Below are 19259 nucleotides of genomic sequence, written 5' to 3'. Positions count from 1 at the left end.
AGTTTTTCCTCCTTTCGAAATATTTTTTCTCAATCTACGCAACAAGTTGACTTTCTTTGCTATTTTGGTATTTATATATTCAACGTGTTCTTTGAAACTCAAACTATTATCTATAATTACCCCTAGAAACTTGCATCTTTGGCCCATTCCAGCTGTGACCCTGATGTTAAAAATGTTCTCATTTCAGCTTCCTCCCTAAATCTAGGCTTTCCTAATACCCCGTATATAATACTGAACCCTTGAGCCCGCCTTGTCGGGCTGGTGGTCATACGCCCAAGATGAACGACACATTACCTAATTGTAATAAGAACGATGATAAGAGGACTGAGTCTCAAGCCTAGGACGACAAATACGCATTAAGCTATGCGTCGGACTCGGGGAGCGAGAGTAGTGCTGATTCAAAGAATTCCGTGTTGGAAAAGCACACAAATGCAAACGGAGTAGAAGAGTGGAGAGGGGTACGGAGCAGATGAGGTAAAAGAGCTCTCTCGCAGTACCGTGCAGCATTAAGAATTGTGGTCGACCCAACAGAAGTGGAGATGGAGCGCTTGGAATGGGCCCATGAGGCGGTAGAAGTAGGTCGAAAGCAGTTAAAAGGTTTGCTGCGAGAAACCCTCGGTTCTGCAACCGGTACGAGGAGGAAGAATCGGCGAATGGCAAAATGAAGAGGCAACGTTCGGCGAAAGGCGACCAGCCTGCTTTCAAGAGACAGAAAGGACCCAGTCCCAGAGCCGCGAGGCAAGGCAGTCGCATAGACCACACAAGTAGGCCCAAAGCTGTAAGACAGATGGACCCCAATAACGAGGTAGCAACTACCTCGAAAGTTGCGAGTCAGGGGGAAGTTCCAACTACGGAAGTAGAATATAAGCCAAAGGGAGATAACGCTAAGACTCCGGCTTTCTCGGAGGTACTAAATGGAGTTAACGCTAAGACTCCGGCTTTCTCAGAGGTGTCAAAGGGAGATAACACTAAAACTCCGGCTTTTCCCGAGAGGATGAGTGATGTGGCAAAGCAGTCACTGATGACAGATGACTACTGAAAGGTGGAGATCTGTAGAAAGGGAGCTTATCAGCTTAATGCTTAAGATGAGGCGGGAACAACCAAGTAAGCCCCTTCCACCCTTTGATTCGGGGGCTGGCATAATGGTGTCAAAATGATAGCGTGCGACAAAATCGCGAGCTTTCGGTGGCTGGGGAAGACAAATGACTTCTGCCGCAGCTGTAGGGACGAGGAGGAGATAGAAAGCGTTGAGCACTATCTGTGCCACTGTCCCGCACTGTCAAAAACCAGGTACCAATGCCTCCACAGACACCCTTTTGGGGGCCTTGCGGAGCTTGAATCTATAAACCCAAACGATATCTTGCGTTTCATTAGGCAAACGCGCTGGTTTAGCCCCACTGGAGTCTAAACTCTCCTCTTCTTCGAAAGTAGGTTAATAAGAAATAGGGGCCCCCGCGTGGTAGCACAACGGCCTACGTGAGTCTCCGCTCGTACAGCGGAGGCAGCTACTCTAACCTAACCTAACCTAGAAGGGGACAATCAGCCAAATGGTGCTGTGAGTCGCGCAGAGGTACACCCGGCCCAACAGTTACGAGAGGCTGAAGGGGGCCTCGAATACTCTAAACCAAAAGGGCAAGGGGTGGAAGACGGCGTCACGACGATGGTGCATCGAGTCCTACAGATAAACCTCCTTACTGTGTTGGCGTGGCGTCGAAGTAACTCCTCCTAACCCTTGAGGAGGGTTCGTTTGACGTGGCGCCGTGGCTCTCATCGGCAGGAAAGGTTTCTGGATTAAGCGCGCGCGGATTTGGCGTTTACTACGCACAAACGGAAGGACGGGTGCGAGCTGTAGTAATGGTAAGGAAACAGCTGCATTCATATATGCTGCCTAATTACACTACTGAGGGCCTCGTAGTGGTGGTCGTTGAGCAAAAGAGAATAAGCAGTCATTTATCCTGGCATACTGCTACATGGCCCATGCTGCGGAGGTTCTACCGATGGAATGCAAGAGGCTAGTACAGAGCGAAGGGCGGTTGGTCATAGACACGGATGCAAATGTGCACCACAATGCGCGGGGAGGAGTAGATACCAAGGAGAGAGGCGAATCTCTATTTTGCAAACCAATTTCCAGATAGCCAACAGGGGATTTCAAACCGTTGTGTTATCTTTCAATTAATAACCATACTTTCCCTATTTTATTAATTCGCGGTTTTCTGTAGCTTTTATATAAAATAAAGTTTATTACAAAAATGTCTTGTCTATATCCAAACCGCTTAGTAAAAAGTGAACCGCATCCCTTCGTGGCATGCTGGCTTTTCGATGGGCTTGCCCCTATGAAGCGCGCCGGTTTGCCAGCAAGAGTGGTTGACGCACTTAATGATAACGATAAGGGAGTGCGTTGGGCTTCTTTGAAATGTAGGCCTACCGAAATTGATCTTTTCAAGGTTTTCAAGCAGGCCCAAGACGGATTGACGAGACGGTAATAGGCAGAGGGATTTCCGCTTTGTCCGAGAAATGTATGCGTTATGAACGCTTATTTAAGTCTTTCAAACACTCAAATGTCAACATTCAAGATGATAATCATAGGTCTATCGTTGTGTCCGCTCCGACTATGGATGCCATTCACAAAGTTCCTCCACCTCCAGTTCTTCCAGTCCCAACTGTGGAATTAATAAACCTGTCCTCACCTAGTCCCTCAGCAATGCAACCATCGACATCGATAGCTGCTTCAACTGTGTCTACTGTTCCCTCCACAAAAAAGAACGAGGTTTTCCACAACCCCTCTACGTAATCTGAACCACCGGCTAATAGATTGATTACTGTCCCCATTAAAAAGTCGATTTTCGTGTCCAGATTCGAGAGAGACACTACAGAAGAGGACCTGAAGTCGTACATCATAAATAAACTTAAATCCGAAAATGCGACTATTCGTAAATTTAATTTTAATTATCCTAGAGACATTTCGTCATTTAGGATTGAGGTATCCGCGCAACACTTTGAAACCATTTTAAATAATTCATTTTGGCCGCCCGATGCTTTTGTACGTGAATTTGAACATAGACGTAACGTTAATATTCCTAATCTTGCTACCGTTCCTCATAACAATACTACAGCAAAAAACTAAATATTAAATTTTTCCTTTATATATTTTATCAAAATGTAAGAGGTCTAAACACTAAACTAACTGATCTGTACTTCAAATCTTTTAACTGTAATTACAATATCATTGCTTTTACTGAAACTTGGCTAATCTCATATATTTAATTCGGAGGTTCTTTGCAATGATTACCAAATATATAGAAATGACCGCTTGAACAGAGTTGGAGGTGGAGTATTGCTCGCGGTACATTTCTCTATAACTTCTGCTGATGTTAATCTGAACTCTGCTTTAGACAGATAAATATAGTTCCAAACATGTCCGGGAGGGTCCTTGATTTGGTATTTGTTGATGATGCATCAAAATTCACTCTTAGGAGGAGTGAACTTCTAACTGTACCTGAAGACCCTTACCATCCTTAACTGGAAATAGTTTACGAATTGAAAAAAAGTTCTCGGAGTTGCGTTACCACTGTATACGACTCTAGTTTTAGATTTGAATTCGCGAAGGCTAATTTTAATAAACTTAAACAAATAATATCTATAGTAGTTTGGCCCAAATATGGTGCAGATATTGACAAAAACGTTTCGGACTTCAATATCATCATTCACGCTATTCTGGAAAGACACGTACCTAAGCGTAAACGTGTTTCCACTGAAGTAGTCCAAATATCGTTCACCAAAGTGCTGAAATCTTTAAAAAAATAAAAAATCGCGTTCCTTCAAGCTGTACAAGAAAACGGGGTCACACTCTGACTACTTGAAGTACTTGCGTCATAAATATTTTGAATTAAACAAAAAGGGTTACAATACCTATCTCTGTACGATGAAAAAGAAAATAACTTGCAATCCCAAAGCTTTCTATGATTTCGTAAACTCTAAACGTAGGGTTAAAGGGTTTCCTTCTGCTATGAAATACCGTGATGATTTCTCTAGCGACGATCAAGATATTGCCAATTTCTTTGCAGTTTTTCAATTCCAACAATTCCGCTGAATTAATTTCTTTATCTAATGAATACCCTTATCAACTTAAATCAGTTAACGCAATTAATATCCCAGCAATATCTCCTGAGGGGAATTTTCCACATTTAATGTCTTTGAAGGAATCTTACAAATACGGTCCTGACCTTATTCCCACATGTTTTCTTAAAAAATGCGATAGACATATTTATCAGCCCCTAACTGACTTATTCAATATGTCCCTAAAACATGGTGTTTTTCCTGCTGCTTGGAAGGATTATTTTCTTATACCCCTTCATAAAAACAGCAGTAGGTCATGTGTAGAAAATTATCGAGGTATTGCAAAATTGTCTGTCATCTCAAAGGTATTTGAAGCCATTGCTACTAATCAGCTAACATTTTTTATTTCTACGTTGATTACAGATTCACAGCACGGGTTCTGTAAAAGCAATTCTGTTCTTGCTATTTATTAATGATATCTGTACCACAATACCCAAAATTTTAATGTATGCTGATAATGTAAAACTTTTTAGTTCATATGCGTCTATTGATGAACGTCCCTTGCTTCAAGCAGATTTAAACTGCTTAGTTGCTTGGTGCAACGCAAACGCAATGCCGCTGAACCTCAATAAATGTAAATTCATGTACCTCTCTCGAAGATCTTTGCCAGCAGCCTCTTACGTAATTAATAATTTTTGTCTTGCATCAGTAAATTATTTTGTTGACTTGGGAGTTATGATGTATGCTAAACTTAGTTTCAACCTTCATATTATGGCTACTGTCAATAAGGCTAGAGGTGTTCTATAATTCGTGAAATCGAGATGGTCTAAAGAATTTAGTGACCCTTATGTAGCTAAAGCCCTTTTTACCACATTAGTTAGACCGATACTAGAATACGGATCAATAGTCTGGCATCCGAGATATCAAGTTCATGCAGATAGACTAGAGTCAATACAGAAGAAATTTTTACTTTTTTCTTTAAGGAATTTTCATTGGGACTCTGCGTATAATCTTCCACCTTATACTAGTCGGTTAAAGCTTATCAATCTTCCGACTCTCGCAAGTCGTAGAGAAATGCTAGGCGTATTATTCATGGCTAAACTACTGAATGGACTGATTTCTAGCGCCTTTCTTTTGAACGAAGTAAACTTCAATGTCCTATCACGAGCGTCAAGACATTACAAACCTCTTCTTTTGAGGCAGTGCAGAACTAATTTCGAATTAAATGAACCTTTTCGGTGTTTGTGTCATGATTTTAACTCTCATTCGAACTCGTTTGATATAACAAATTCACTTTTTACTATAAAGAAAACTGTCCTATCCTATCTTAACTCGTAACAAGAAAATAAAAATAAAAATAAATAAATAAATAAAAATCTTTATATAAAATGTTCACTTATTTAACAATGTAGTATATGTATTATTTTCAACTCTTATGTATAATACTCAGCTGATGATATTTATTCTGTAGCTGAGCAGTTTTAGATATCAACGCTTAACAAACCTCCGCCTATCACCAATTCGGCAAAAACAAAATCCGTGCGACATGCGGAAGCGCCCCTCGTGTCGGTTGGGCGGGCTTTAAAGGGTATTTATCCGTTGGGTTTATTATTATTATTACTTTGAGCTCCGAATGTGATAAATCAAGGTATGACTGGATGATTCTTGATAGACCATTCTTCTCCGACCATGCGTATATTAGATTCAGCATCCCCCTAAAGAGGGTAGAGAAGGGAGGAACCTTTAGAAACCCTAGGTCAACGAACTGGACTAAATTCCAGAAACAGGTATAATCAAAACTGGGACAACCCAAAGAGGTTGCCAATGTGGAGGAACTGGAGGAGTCTAATGAATTCGTAACCAGGACGCTTATGACTGCATATAACAAAGCGTGCCCTCTAAGAAGATTCAGAGGAAAAGCAAAGCCGCCATGGTGGTACAATGGGCTGATTCTTCTAAAAGCTGCTCTCCACAACACATCATGCGTACACCAAAGGCATGTCGGTAGACACCGCATTGCATAGGGTGGTAATAGGCATAGAGAGAGCCCTGGAATATAAGGAATATGCTCTAGGAGTCTTCTTACTCATTGCCTGGACTTTCAATAATGTTTCTAAATTGGTGATTATGGTTGGTCTTAATTAAATTAAAGTACATCCATGTTAAATTGCAGGAAGATTGCATCACAATGGAGATTGTACGAGGCCATGAAATCAGTGGACAGGGAGGGGTGCGATCACCTCTGCTGTGGACGCTGGTCATCAACCAACTGCTCAGGCGATTCGATGAGGGTCCCGTAAAACTTACGGCTTACGCAGATGACGTTGCAATTGTCATAAGTGGAAAGTGCCTTCCAACGATGAGCTCTTTGATGGATCGGGCGCTTCGGGATATTCAAACCTGGGCATCTAATGTCGGGTTGAAAGTCAACGCAGAGAAGACGGCTATGGTCTTTTTTACAAGTTGGGAGGGGTGACCCTACAGGAGAAACCTTGCGCAAAATATCTAGGAATCATCCTAGACAGGTGGCGGCCACCGTGGTGTGATGGTAGCGTGCTCCGCCTATCACACCGTACGCCCTGGGTTCAACTCCCAGGCAAAGCAACATCAAAATTTTAGAAATAAGATTTTTCAATTAGAAGAAAATTTTTCTAAGCGGGGTCGCCCCTCGGCAGTGTTTGGCAAGCACTCCGGGTGTATTTCTGCCATGAAAAGCTCTCAGTGAAAACTCATCTGCTTTGCAGATGCCGTTCGGAGTCGGCATAAAACATGTAGGTCCCGTCCGGCCAATTTGTAGGGAAAATCAAGAGGAGCACGACGCAAATTGGAAGAGAAGCTCGGCCTTAGATCTCTTCGGAGGTTATCGCGCCTTACATTTTTTTTTTTTTTTTTTTTTATCCTAGACAGTAAGCTGTCATGGAAGCGCAACGTGGAGGAGAGGAAGGCCTTTGCATGTAAAAGAGTGCTGGGGTGTACGTGGGGCTTATCGCCCTCTCTTATAAATTGACTCTAAAGAAATATAACACTTTATACGTTCATTGTAAGCTTAAACGATAATTAGGCTTTTTCGTCTGCGACAAAAAAATTCCATATTGTACATAATTATATAATTTTAACATTAAAACTTTACACCTAAATTATTGATTCTTACAGATTATATCACAGTCCTAATTGTTCTAATAAAAGCGTGTTAAATTTTGATGGTATAATAAAGAACATTTAGGACCTCCTTTTCTTGCTATCACAATGTAACACGCTTTTTATTAGAACAACTAGGACTGTGATATAATCTGTAAGATTTAATAATTTAGGTGTAAAGTTTTAATGTTAAAAATATATAATTATGTACAATATGGAATTTTTTGTCGCAGACGAAGAAGCCGAATTATCGTTAAAGGTTGCAATGAACTTATAAAGTGTTATGTTTCTTTACAGTCAATTTATTTTTTACTTTTTAGTTAATTTTATTAACCAATAATAAAAGCTTATTTTTAAAAAAGTTTTTTTTGTCTTTAATTTTATTTTTTACTTTTTAGTTCGTTTTATTAACAAGTAATAAAAGCTTGTTCTTAGAAAAGCTTTTTTCTTAAATTTAATTTAAATATCAATTTTTTTTAATTTGTAAAATATTGTTTAAATTAGTTATGTAAACTTTACTTAGTTATTTTGGTGCAACGAAGCAAGCACATTTTCAAACCTCAATTTACCTATCAAATTAAGCATTTTCTACCTTTTTAAAATTTCTAAATTATTTATTATTTTGCTACAAATACTAAAAATCAAATATAACTAATCCTACTAAACAGTTTTTTCTATTGGATGTGGCGAAGCATTGTTACAACAACAAACAATAGAGATCTAGCAGTACAAAGTACTTAAGTTCCATTTTAGACCCAGCTTCCCTTCCAATTTACGTCGTTCTATATACATCTTTATGACGATTCCTAACAGCATCTTCAAGGCAGATGAATCTTCAATGGGAAGCTTTTCATAGGAGAAGTACACTCGGAGGGCTTGCCAAACCACTGCCGGGGGGCGAGCCCGTTTAGAACTACTTTTTTCTAAGTGATTTTTTTAAACGCCAAAAGTCGATCAAAAATTTTTAAAATCATTTAATGTTCCTGACGTTTCTTAAAATACATGTAAGAGAACACAAATGGGTATTTTGTCCAAACTTAAACTTCCTTACTTGTTTTCTATTAAATTCAAAACATACAATGTCATTTAAAAAAAAGTTTCTTCACTTTTGGTAAAAATACGAAGTACTCACTTGGATCGAGTATACTCGATACCTTGTGTGTATGCCTAGCCACAATAACCAAGCTTCATGTGTCCGACGAAGTACTTATCTTGAGTAACATTTTTTTTCAAAAATTGGCATATCACCGCCCACTTCTGACAAAATCAATTGTTCTTAAGTAATCGGTCCAAAAAAGGCGAAATAGGATTAGGGTCACACCAATTTTAAATAAAAGAGATACAAACGAACCTTAGACGAATATAATTGGCTATATTTTTGCGAATAATTACTTTGGAAATGGGCCTGGCATCGTCCTCTTTCTTAACCCAGAATTTTCTTCAATAATTTTTCTTAATTAACAAAGTGCAAAAGTCTCACAAAAAGTACGCTAATATTTGGCAATCGTTTACCTTTTCCCCATTTCAATCCAATGTTTGTACATATATAAATATTTAAGTAAATTGTTGTAATGAATTAATTATATTTGTTTATTTCATAATATATCATAAACATACAAAATTTACATTATTTTTTATAACCCTTTTTTAAATAAACGTTTATTTGGCTATTTTTAAAGAAAAACATTTTTGTATTCTGAAATAATTGTTTAGCAATTTTTTATGTTTAATTTAGCCAGCGGTTTTGCATAGAATAGATTGACCCCTCTTTGTTGCATAATTAAAAACAAGACTCGTCTAGCAATTATTTGAATTTAAATTCTTGGATGTCAATAAATGAAGGCAGTGACCATTGTGAATTCATACAAGTGGCGAATGTTTGAAAAAACATCCACAATAGTAAACAGTCCGGATCACCTGTTAAATCGCTGTTCGATTACTTAAATCATTTGCTCAATAGTTTTTTTCAAACATTTTTTAAGACGGCTGGTACATTACGTTATTTACATAATGTAACGAATTTAGTGAAATTCCGCTTACTTGCAACCTTCTGCTTACGTTCGTATCGCTCAACTTTTGAATAAAACACTTCAGTATTCTGTATTACAAAATGGTCTTTATTAGACTACTTTGAAAGTACTTCACAATTAAACTTTGCAACTGATCCCTGACTACTCAGCTTGCTCTGCTTTTATACTCTCTGTTGCCTTGTCTAAATGTTTCTCCCTCTAGAATGTTCTACTTGGTTACCAGCTACATGCGTGTGTATTTGTAGTTTATAGTCTCTCGAATAGGCATATGAGTGTATATATATGAGTTCTACTTCGGCTGATGATGACATGCGTTTGTGAGTATTCCTCTGCTGCTTGTATGTATGTGTGTACTTGATGATTAATGTGTTTATGTAGCTTGCTTTAAGGTTTTTGTTTTTGCGCATTTATTATTGATGTGAATATTCGTCACAATATTTTAAAATATTTGCTTAACTGGCTGCTCATATTTTATCTACTTTTTAAAATTTAATTTGTAGTCTCATTTTCTGTGGATACATTTGACAAAAAAAGTTGGTTTGAAACACAAATGAGCAATTCATGGCACTTCAATTTCTTAACCGCGAGCAAAAAACAAACTTTTCGTTCTCTGGTCATTCGCTACAGCCGTTCTTTGACAGGTAGGTATGGCAATGGAGGAATAGAAAGATTTTTCACTTGTATGAATTCATAATGGCATTGACTATTCGTCCGTCTAGAATGAACAATAAATAGAAAAAAGCAGCAAAAATAAGAAAAAATATAACAGAGATACGGAATGAGAAAGCGATAGTCAAAGAAAAATCAGGTGATCCATTCTATTTGTAATTTTGACGTTTATGCAGAAGTTATCACACTTGTCTTATCCACAATTTTCGGGACGACTACTGGCAGCCATGTCAGAAATGTGTTCATCAATCATATAAATTTGATAAGGTAAATAAATAAAAAGTGTCTTATATAGATTTCCAATATATTTCTTAGAAAAGATGTAGTGTAACCAACTTAGCTTATGTCATCAATGCTTTGACCTTACCTACCGTTTTTAACCAAAAGCTAATAATTGCGCAATTCATTTGGAATTTATTATTTCACTTTTATGTTCATTTAGTTGACTGTTCGTTATAGTGGAATGGACTGCAATAGCTCTCTAAGTCAAACACAACCTGGCCTAATAACACCCCTTGGCCGTTCCATCCGTCACACTCAAAACCACCCGATTTACAATTCGATAGCCCTCACTCCCGGTGCACATGCTAGATGCCGGCATCCTCCGAATTGACGGTCGTTGAGTTAATGCTGATATGAGCTATAAAGAACTCTGTACAATTATTATCCCAGACAACTCGAAGTTCTGCTCCCTGATTCTATATTTGCTCCATAAAGTTTTGCTCCATGGCGAAAAGCAACTAATGATCTGCATGATACAGGATGAATGCATCTCCAGACTCAAGCAGAAAGTAAAAAAATTCATATTCAATTGCAAGATGTGCATTGTGTGCTTTTACGTAACCGGCGTTGACTTCGCTGGCCCATTTATGGTGAAGACGTCCCCTTTGCGACGAGCTTCCTACTTAAAAGCATACGTTTGCGTATTTGTATGCTTCTCTACTAAAACGAATCTTGTACAAGTTAGACAACTGAGGTCTTCAGAGCAGCCTTCTCTCGGTTTTTGAACGACGCGGATTACCCCACAAAGTAATGTATGATAACGGAAAGACATTACTTGGTGCTCCACGAGCTATTCAAAGAGAACTCGTAATATTCATCAAAGAAGCAGCTGTAGATGTTGTGAGGACCAAATATAACACCATTAACACAAAAGGCTATAGCAACAGACCAACCAACAAGTGCAATACAGCATACATCATATTCGATACAACACTAACACAACAGCCAGTCACAAAAGGCTATAGCAACAGACCAACCAACAAGTTCAATACAGCATTGACACAACAGCCAGTCACAAAAGGCTATAGCAGCAGACCAACCAACAAGTCTCAGCAACACAACGGGCAAGCACAACACTTTAATGCCAACACAACAAACTAACAAATCTCAGCAACGCAACGAGCGTTCGCAACATCGAACAGCAACCATGGCAACGAAACCATTTGAGCCAGCAATACCAAACAAAGCAATAAAAAGAGCAACACAGCAGGACAGAAGTTAGTTAGCACGGAGCTGTGGCCGTGACCAGAGCTACTTGTGGAGCGTCCCTTGAAGTTGTCGGTTCTACCATGCGGACAGGTCGTTTCACAGGAGTAAGTCGTGGCCTCAAGTGGTGAATGTGTCGGTTATACCACCAAACACCGCTTGAGACTTCGCTAGTAACGGCACTACCACAGTAACGCGCACCCGCGAACAGGCAGCGTCCGCCCGCCTGCGCCGACAGTGACAGCGCCACAAACAGTGCTACGCAAGCATATACGTTGGCCGCAGCAACACTACGCAAACATACAACGCTAGCCGCAACAGCACCATAGCTAATACACTACGTTGGCTTCAGTACTGCGCCGATCAACTACGCTGACCACGACAGCGCCCCGATAATATACTGCGTTGACACAGCAAAGTTACGCAAACCTACTACGTCAACTGTACCAGAGTTACCCTCGTGCCGAAGCACGGAGCTGTGGTCGTGACCAGAGCTACTTGTGGAGCGTCCCTTGAAGTTGTCGGTTCTACCATGCGGACAGGTCGTTTCACAGGAGTAAGTCGTGGCCTCAAGTGGTGAATGTGTCGGTTATACCACCAAACACCGCTTGATACATCGTGAGCAACGGCACCACCACAGTGACGCGCCCCGCGAGCAGGTGACATTCGCCAGCCAAACTACCACGCTGGTCACAATCGCAAACATACTACGTTGGCCATAGCATTACGCCAATCCACTACCCCGGCCACAATCGCACACACACTACGTCGGCCACAGCGTTACGCCAGCCACTACGCTGACCGCAACCGCACCACGCTAACGTATTACGTGGACCACATCACTACGCAAACATACGACGTTGGCCACAGCATTGCGCCAACCCACTACGCTGACCGCAAGCGCCAACATACGACGCGGGCCACAACAGCGCTACGCAAGCACATTACGTTGGTCACAGCACCACGCTGGCCACAACAGTACTACGCACATATACTACGGTGACCACAGTAGAGTCACGCAAATACACGACCTCAACCACACTAGGGTTGCGTACATACACGCCAACGCAAGGGTCACCAAAACACGTTTTACACGCACTCAGGCAACGACCAGCCGGGCGTCCTAACGGGACACGCACGCCGACGCAGGGCGTCACAAAACACATTTACACACACACAAGCAACGACCATCGAGGCGTCATAACGGGACACGAGTACCGTTGGCCCACCACGCAGTATAGAGCAAGCATACAGTGAAACGAAAACAACAAATATTTCTTCTTTTGATTACGTAGAATTTTTCGTTTTAATTATAGTGTACATACATATATAGAATTAGAGAAATAAAGTGAATTTATATGAAAGCGATTTGCACGGTGTCCCAAATCTACAAATCTATTGTAAGCGAACCTTGGACACGGCGAGTATACCCCTAGCACTTATTGAAGAAGCGCCGGGACGGAAAAAAGCTTCGTTACAATGTCGCTGAAAGATTTGCGGTACCAGGTTCTTCTTGGCAGTTTATACCCCCTTATAGTTCACATGTAGGCGGCCTATAGGAAGCCGCGGTAAAAATCTGTAAGACACATTTCACCAAAGTAGCAGGAAGTCAACGGTTTACGTTCGAAGAATTTACAACACTCATCTTTACAATAGAAGCGGAACTTAATTCTCGCCCTCTCCCTCCTATGTCAAAAGACTCAAGCGATTTATTAGCCCTCACTCCAATGAACTTCCTTCCAGGAGCCCCCTTAGCATCCTTACCAGAACCGAATGCCGAAAACTTATCTCCGACTACAAAATGGCAAAGGAGATATGTTTAAAGACGACCTACACCTCCCAAATGACTGGCGGTTATTTATTTGTATTGTATAAAGATTCTTACATGTGCCATGCACCAATTACTGTAAGTTGTCGCTTCCTTAACTTTGCATATTCAAGAAAATACAACAAAACATATCCTTTATCTAAGTTAAGAAGTAAGCGGCCCAACGGAGTGTGATGGACCGCTTTAAGTTAGTTGTTCGCTATCCGGTACACTATATACGCCTCTCAAATAAATGTTAAAATAAAAAAAAGCGACATTCTTAATAGATATATGCAATAAATATAATTAAAAATTATTTACAATTAGAACAAGAGTTGTGGCGCGTTTTTATTTCTAAAAGTGAAGTGCCGATATATTCCCTTAAATATTTTCTTAATGCTCCATACCCCATACAAGTGCAATTTTATAGGGCTTTATTAGAAGCTTCAACAACGATGTTTTTACCATTTATAATGCAAAAATATCAATAAACAAGTTTTGTTCCTATTATTTTTTTCAAGGCAAACTTTTACTGGTTCACTTTTTCGCAAAAGGGCGACTCTCGGTATGATAGGCGAAGCGTCCTACCACCACACCACGGCGGCCGCCAATCACCAGGTATTTCATACTTCTATATTGCTATCACAGGCTGGATACACTCACAAACATCAGAGTGCCGATATATTGCTGTTTTAATGTTTTTGTTTTTGTATTCAATAATCAAAATAAGTACTTAATTTAAAACTTTTTCTTGTCACATTTATGCTGCTACAATCACACACAATTTGATAGGCTGTCTTTTTTCCAATTCAAAACTCATTTTTATTCACACAACAAAATTTTGTATAAATAGCGCCCACAAATTTCAACTTCCTTCACTTTAAACCTAAAAATCGGCGGAAAAGCTTAAAGTAAAATGAATTTACTCAATTCTTTCGCGGTTCTGTTTGTCTTCGTTAACTGTCTTTTGATTAATGCTAATTCGCAATATCGCATTAGAGGTGGCAGTAATGTGAATATAGATGATAGTCCATATCTGGTGTCAATAAATTATACCGGGCGTTATCGTTGCGTTGGCACTTTAATCACTATGAAGAAGGTGTTTACATCTGCAGCTTGCTTGGCAGATTTTGCACCGCCTGACATCACTGTTCAAGCTGGTAAATCTGATATCCGTCGTCCAATGGTAGTTCGCTATACGGAGCGTATAATTCGTCCATGTGATTTTGGAATGCCAGGAATTGATTTAGCTGTAATTATATTGAAATCAGCCTTCAACAGGAGCGCAAAAATAAAAGAAGTATTACTTTGCCAGACTCCATTATACCCGGGCGTAAGATTGCGTGTTAGTGGATGGGGTTCGAAATATGTAAGCGTTATGCAACATTGGCCTATACTCCAATCAGCTGTATTTGAAGTATTCCCAATCGAAGAATGTGCGCGTCGTTATGCTTTGGCAGGGCAGCTTTTACTAAGCACAGCAATTTGTGTCGGTCCAGTTCAGGAAGGTGATGATACGTGTTGGGGAGATGCCGGTGCACCGGCCGTTGTGAATGGACAACTTTGTGCTGTGCTATCAGGTGGGATACATCCCATGTTTAACAGCTTTTATCCGACTTTATATACAAATATGAATAACCTAGATGTTCAACGTTTTCTATCATTAGCGCAATATGTTTTATTAAATTGATGTCAAAACATAGAATTCATGGTTATTTCGATAAGCAGTCCAACTGGCAATATTTCTTTTTGTGCTAATTACAAATAAATAATACAAATATAATTAAAAAAATAAAAAAATTTGGTTGTTTGCAATTAAGTTGTGACGCATGCAAATGCCTTAGGTTGTGAGATCAAACTTTAAACATAGCTTCAAAGTTCCCTCGTTTATGAATAGAACATGAGACAAAAAGAAAATAACGAAATAGGTGAGGCAGCTGATCCAACCAACCTTATGGAAATCAATGTATTTGTTATTGATATCATAGCATACCGCCTTTGGCATAACCTAACCATAGCCAATTAATTAGTTTTTGGTTTTTAGCCATATCCATAATCTTTAAATTTTTGCTTTTGCGAATTTATTCACATTTTGGCGTTATTATTTATTGTTGTGTTAATTGTGTAGCTTGTGACCAGTTTTTTTGCATTTTCTATTTTTAATAAGCTATTACATCCTTGAAGTTATACTTCTTTATGCACGTTATGAAAAGTTGTTGAGAGTGAAGTGTGAGTTTGTGTATGTTCGCTGTCAATTGTACACGCAAAATTGTTTTGAGTACATTAGATCGGGTTGGTCCCCCATTTACAAAAAATATTTCCTTGAAAGCGGCGCCAAAAAAGCGGTTGTCAAAAATGTTGCAATGTAAAAGTAACTAAAAAGACGATGAAGCTCACCGTTCAACTCGTTCTTCGCTGGTTTTTCTCACCGTCATGCTTTGCAAATTTTTGATCTGTATTTAATTAGCGAGACTTACTCATATTGCTTTATACAATTGTTGTGTTATAGATATTAGACAAAAATTGCAAAGTTTACAAACGGCGATGGTTACTAGGACATGTTTCTGAATTTCGCTTCTTTATCAGCTTCTCGGGAGCTGAATATTGAATAACTAAAATAAAAACTATTTTTAATTTACACTTTTTGACAAAACTTATCTATATATATAAAAAGAAGTGTACATTTTGATTGTCACTCCTTAACTCGAGAACGGATAGAAAGATTGCCATGAAATTTTTAGGAAAGATACAGGAAGGAGAGATGATGGTTAGTTGTTTTTGAAATCCCAAATCGGTTTAGCCATTCTTGAGTTATAATTTTTTTTTAGAAAAAATTCAAATATGTATATAAAAGAAAGTGGTGTTAGTTACACTACGCATAACTTAGGAACGGATGAATCGATTTGGCTGAAAATTGGTGAAGAGGTAGCTCAGAACCAGGGAACGGGTATGGGATACTTTTTATCCCGTTCTGGCTAGGGTCTTGAGATCAAAACGTCGACATGGGTAATCCTGGGATATGTTTGCAGAGTATGGGTGTCAAATGGAAGCTGTTTATGAGTACTTTGATACTGGGTATTTTTCGTACCCCTGGGTGACTAGGGTCTCGAGATATAGGCCAAAACGTGGACCGGGCACCCTTTCTAACGGTATAAAAGTTTTTGAAATCGGTTGATTAGTTTACGCGTGATATCAAAATATCAGAAAGTAACCAAGAGATGCATTTGTTTAAAAAAATAAAAAAAAAAAATAAAAAAAACACCCTTCTAGTTTTCAGATATGTTATATATATTAAATCTACCTTTCTAAAAAAAATTTTTTTTTAATCGCTTGGTCTTTGAAGTGATTTCCCTGTTTGAAAAAAAAAATTTTGAAAAAAATTAAAAAAATTTTTTTCTTTCAGTGTAATATAGAATCTTTACAGTATATGTTTTCAAAGGTGATTTTAATACCTTTCTAACGGTATGAAAATTTTTCAAATTGGTTGATTAATTTACGCGTGATATCCATATATGAGATAGTAACCAAGAGATGCATTTACTTAAAAAAATTAAAAAAAAAACCCCATTTTAGTTTTCAGATATGTTATATATATTAAATAGGCCTTTCTAAAATAAAATTTAATTTTTCAAAATCGCTTGATCTTTGTAGTGTTTTTTCAGTTTTAAATTTTATTTAAAAAAAATTTTTTTTCAGTGTACTAAAAATTTTTACAGTGTATTTTTTTTGAAAGCTTATTTCAATACCTTTCTAATGGTATGAAGATCTTTGAAATCGGTAAAGCCATTCCGTAGTAATCACACTTTAAAAGTACCTATTATCGTCATTTTTCTAATATTTTCGGATATTTCGATACCTTGCCACGCCCACAATTTTTCGAAAATGCAGTTTCTAAAAATGAGGTTGTGTTTGGGTGGGTAAGATGTAACCCCATGAAAAATTTCATCAAATTCTGAGGGGGTTGGGTCCAAAATGTACGTTTTTTTCAGCCTTTGATATGAAATTCATCAGTGGAACTTTTCTTCCTGAGCCCAAATCCTATCGAAAAATCGATGGAGTGATATAGGTTAACTTTCGTCCATACAAATCGACCCAGGTTAATGTATATATTCGAAGAAAGGCTACCAATAAAATAGAAATATAGCCTCTGTTTTTGGTATGTTTGTATGTATGTTTGTACACTAACGCCCCAATTCTGAGCGTTACCGGTAAAATAGTACTCAGAACATTATGTAACCGAATATCGTTACCAGTTCTTTTATCCGCGATTCTGGCCCAAGTGGTAACGCTACACCAATGTCTGTGGAGAAATTTTAAAGGTATTTTTCTTAGCTTTCACGGTTGCCACTTTGGTCCATTTGGACCAAAAATAGTCCCTTCCAACCCCATTTGGTCCGCTGGTCCCTTTTCTTCAATTTTGGTCCTTTTTAGGCAGTAGCCACGATTGGTACTTTTCTTTCTTTTTCACTCAGGCAAAAATTCACAATATTGCCCAAAAATTTGCCACACTTTCGTTAGCTCCCATATAATTTTGAATTTACTTCAAACTCTCACCATAAAAAATTGCTCAGTCAATAAAATGTACTAGAACAATAGCATTTCACCTTGTATATAACTTATGCCAGGCATTAAAAAGAAAAGTGTTGGCAAACACATTGTCGTTAATTGTTGATGAAATAACCGGCTAATCAAAAAAAACTCTTGTTTTATAATAATACTAGCTTTACGAGGCGCACGTTGTAACGCCTGAGATCGAATGGATGTTGCGTTATTTTTTCTGTTTTGTTTGTTGATAATTTAATTTATTGTTCTGTAAATTGAATTGAATTTTGTACGCATATTTGGCGAAATTTTCTGTTAACACATTTTATTCTTGTATCTTATTGTATCTTATTTTATATTATTGTATTGCTTTTACCGCTGATGATTGTTGCTTTGATTACATTCCGAAGAAGCATGACTGGTGAGCCAATTTTCAAAGTTGATATATGCGCAAGCATTCCTTTTGGTTCTAAAGAGTATAGAAATTCATTTGGATAATACACAATTTAATCTTCATCTGTAACTGTGTTGATCGATTTATATTTCGTCACTTCTCCAGGAAATTGATTTTGAAAGCGATCACTGATTTTGTTAACGTGATCATTTTTGGGAGCTAAGATAGTTCTTTCGCATAGCCAAAAAACAAAACATTTAAATTTAAAATTCTTAATTCTGAAATATGAAAAACTTTCGTCTTGATCGAAGAAACCTCGAGCCAAAATTTGGTGATGATCCAAGTATAGCAAACACGTTTTCATAGGGAACACACACACAGAATTTGATTTTTATAGAAGATGTAGATAGACTGAAGCTAAACAATTTTTTTAACAGCGGCAGATTACTAAACGTCCAAAAGGCATAACAGCTAAACTCAACAATGCAGTCAAACTTTAGGTGTTAAAATAACTTAAGTTTGTACGGCAGCCATAGTTTTTCCCCATTCCACATTTTACTGGAGGTTTTAGGACTTAACGTCACATAGCTCCTTACCAATTTTAATTATCCTACCATTACGACATCCAGATATATGCAGTATAATATATTCCATTTGTATGGGAGGTACCACGCCCCCTTTCTCCCAATTCCGCATTTTCTTGGTGGTGTTAGGGATTGACCTCATATAACTCCTCATTGAATTTCAATGTTCTGGCATGTATACCTTCAAAGGTATGCAGTACCAAAGATTCCATTTGTATGGGAGGTGCCACGCCCCTTTTATATATCGAAATTATTTTTAGCCTAAAACCTTCCCGATAACCTTCCCATAACCAAAATTTGGTGATGATTGATGTGTGGGAAATACGTTTCCATAGCGAACACACACACCGCCACGGTGATGTCCTTCTACGCAGAAGGGTGTACTACGCTACCGCCACGGTTATACCACACACCCGGACTTGGCAGGGTTATTCTTTATAAGCGCGGCCGAAGGCCGCCTATGCAGAAAGATGTTCTACGCAGAATTAATGTGCATGGCGCAGCCGGTGTTGGATCGGCTAACATAACAATAAACATAAGAGTTATAAGGT

The 19259-nt window shown here is 38.5% G+C and overlaps 1 long non-coding RNA gene across 1 annotated transcript; it reads left to right on the top strand.

Moving 5' to 3' along the window:
- Positions 1-9730: 9730 nt before the first annotated feature.
- LOC137234585 (uncharacterized) lies at positions 9731-10609 on the top strand. The gene is made up of 3 exons (XR_010947840.1): positions 9731-9865; positions 9944-10160; positions 10336-10609. It is a non-coding gene; the product is annotated as an uncharacterized lncRNA (long non-coding RNA).
- Positions 10610-19259: the final 8650 nt, after the last annotated feature.

Source organism: Eurosta solidaginis, chromosome 1 (assembly GCF_040869045.1).
Source record: "Eurosta solidaginis isolate ZX-2024a chromosome 1, ASM4086904v1, whole genome shotgun sequence".
Lineage (NCBI taxonomy): Eukaryota > Metazoa > Arthropoda > Insecta > Diptera > Tephritidae > Eurosta > Eurosta solidaginis.
The sequence above is the reverse complement of the archived record's forward strand: the minus strand, read 5'-3'. Positions and strand labels throughout refer to the sequence as shown.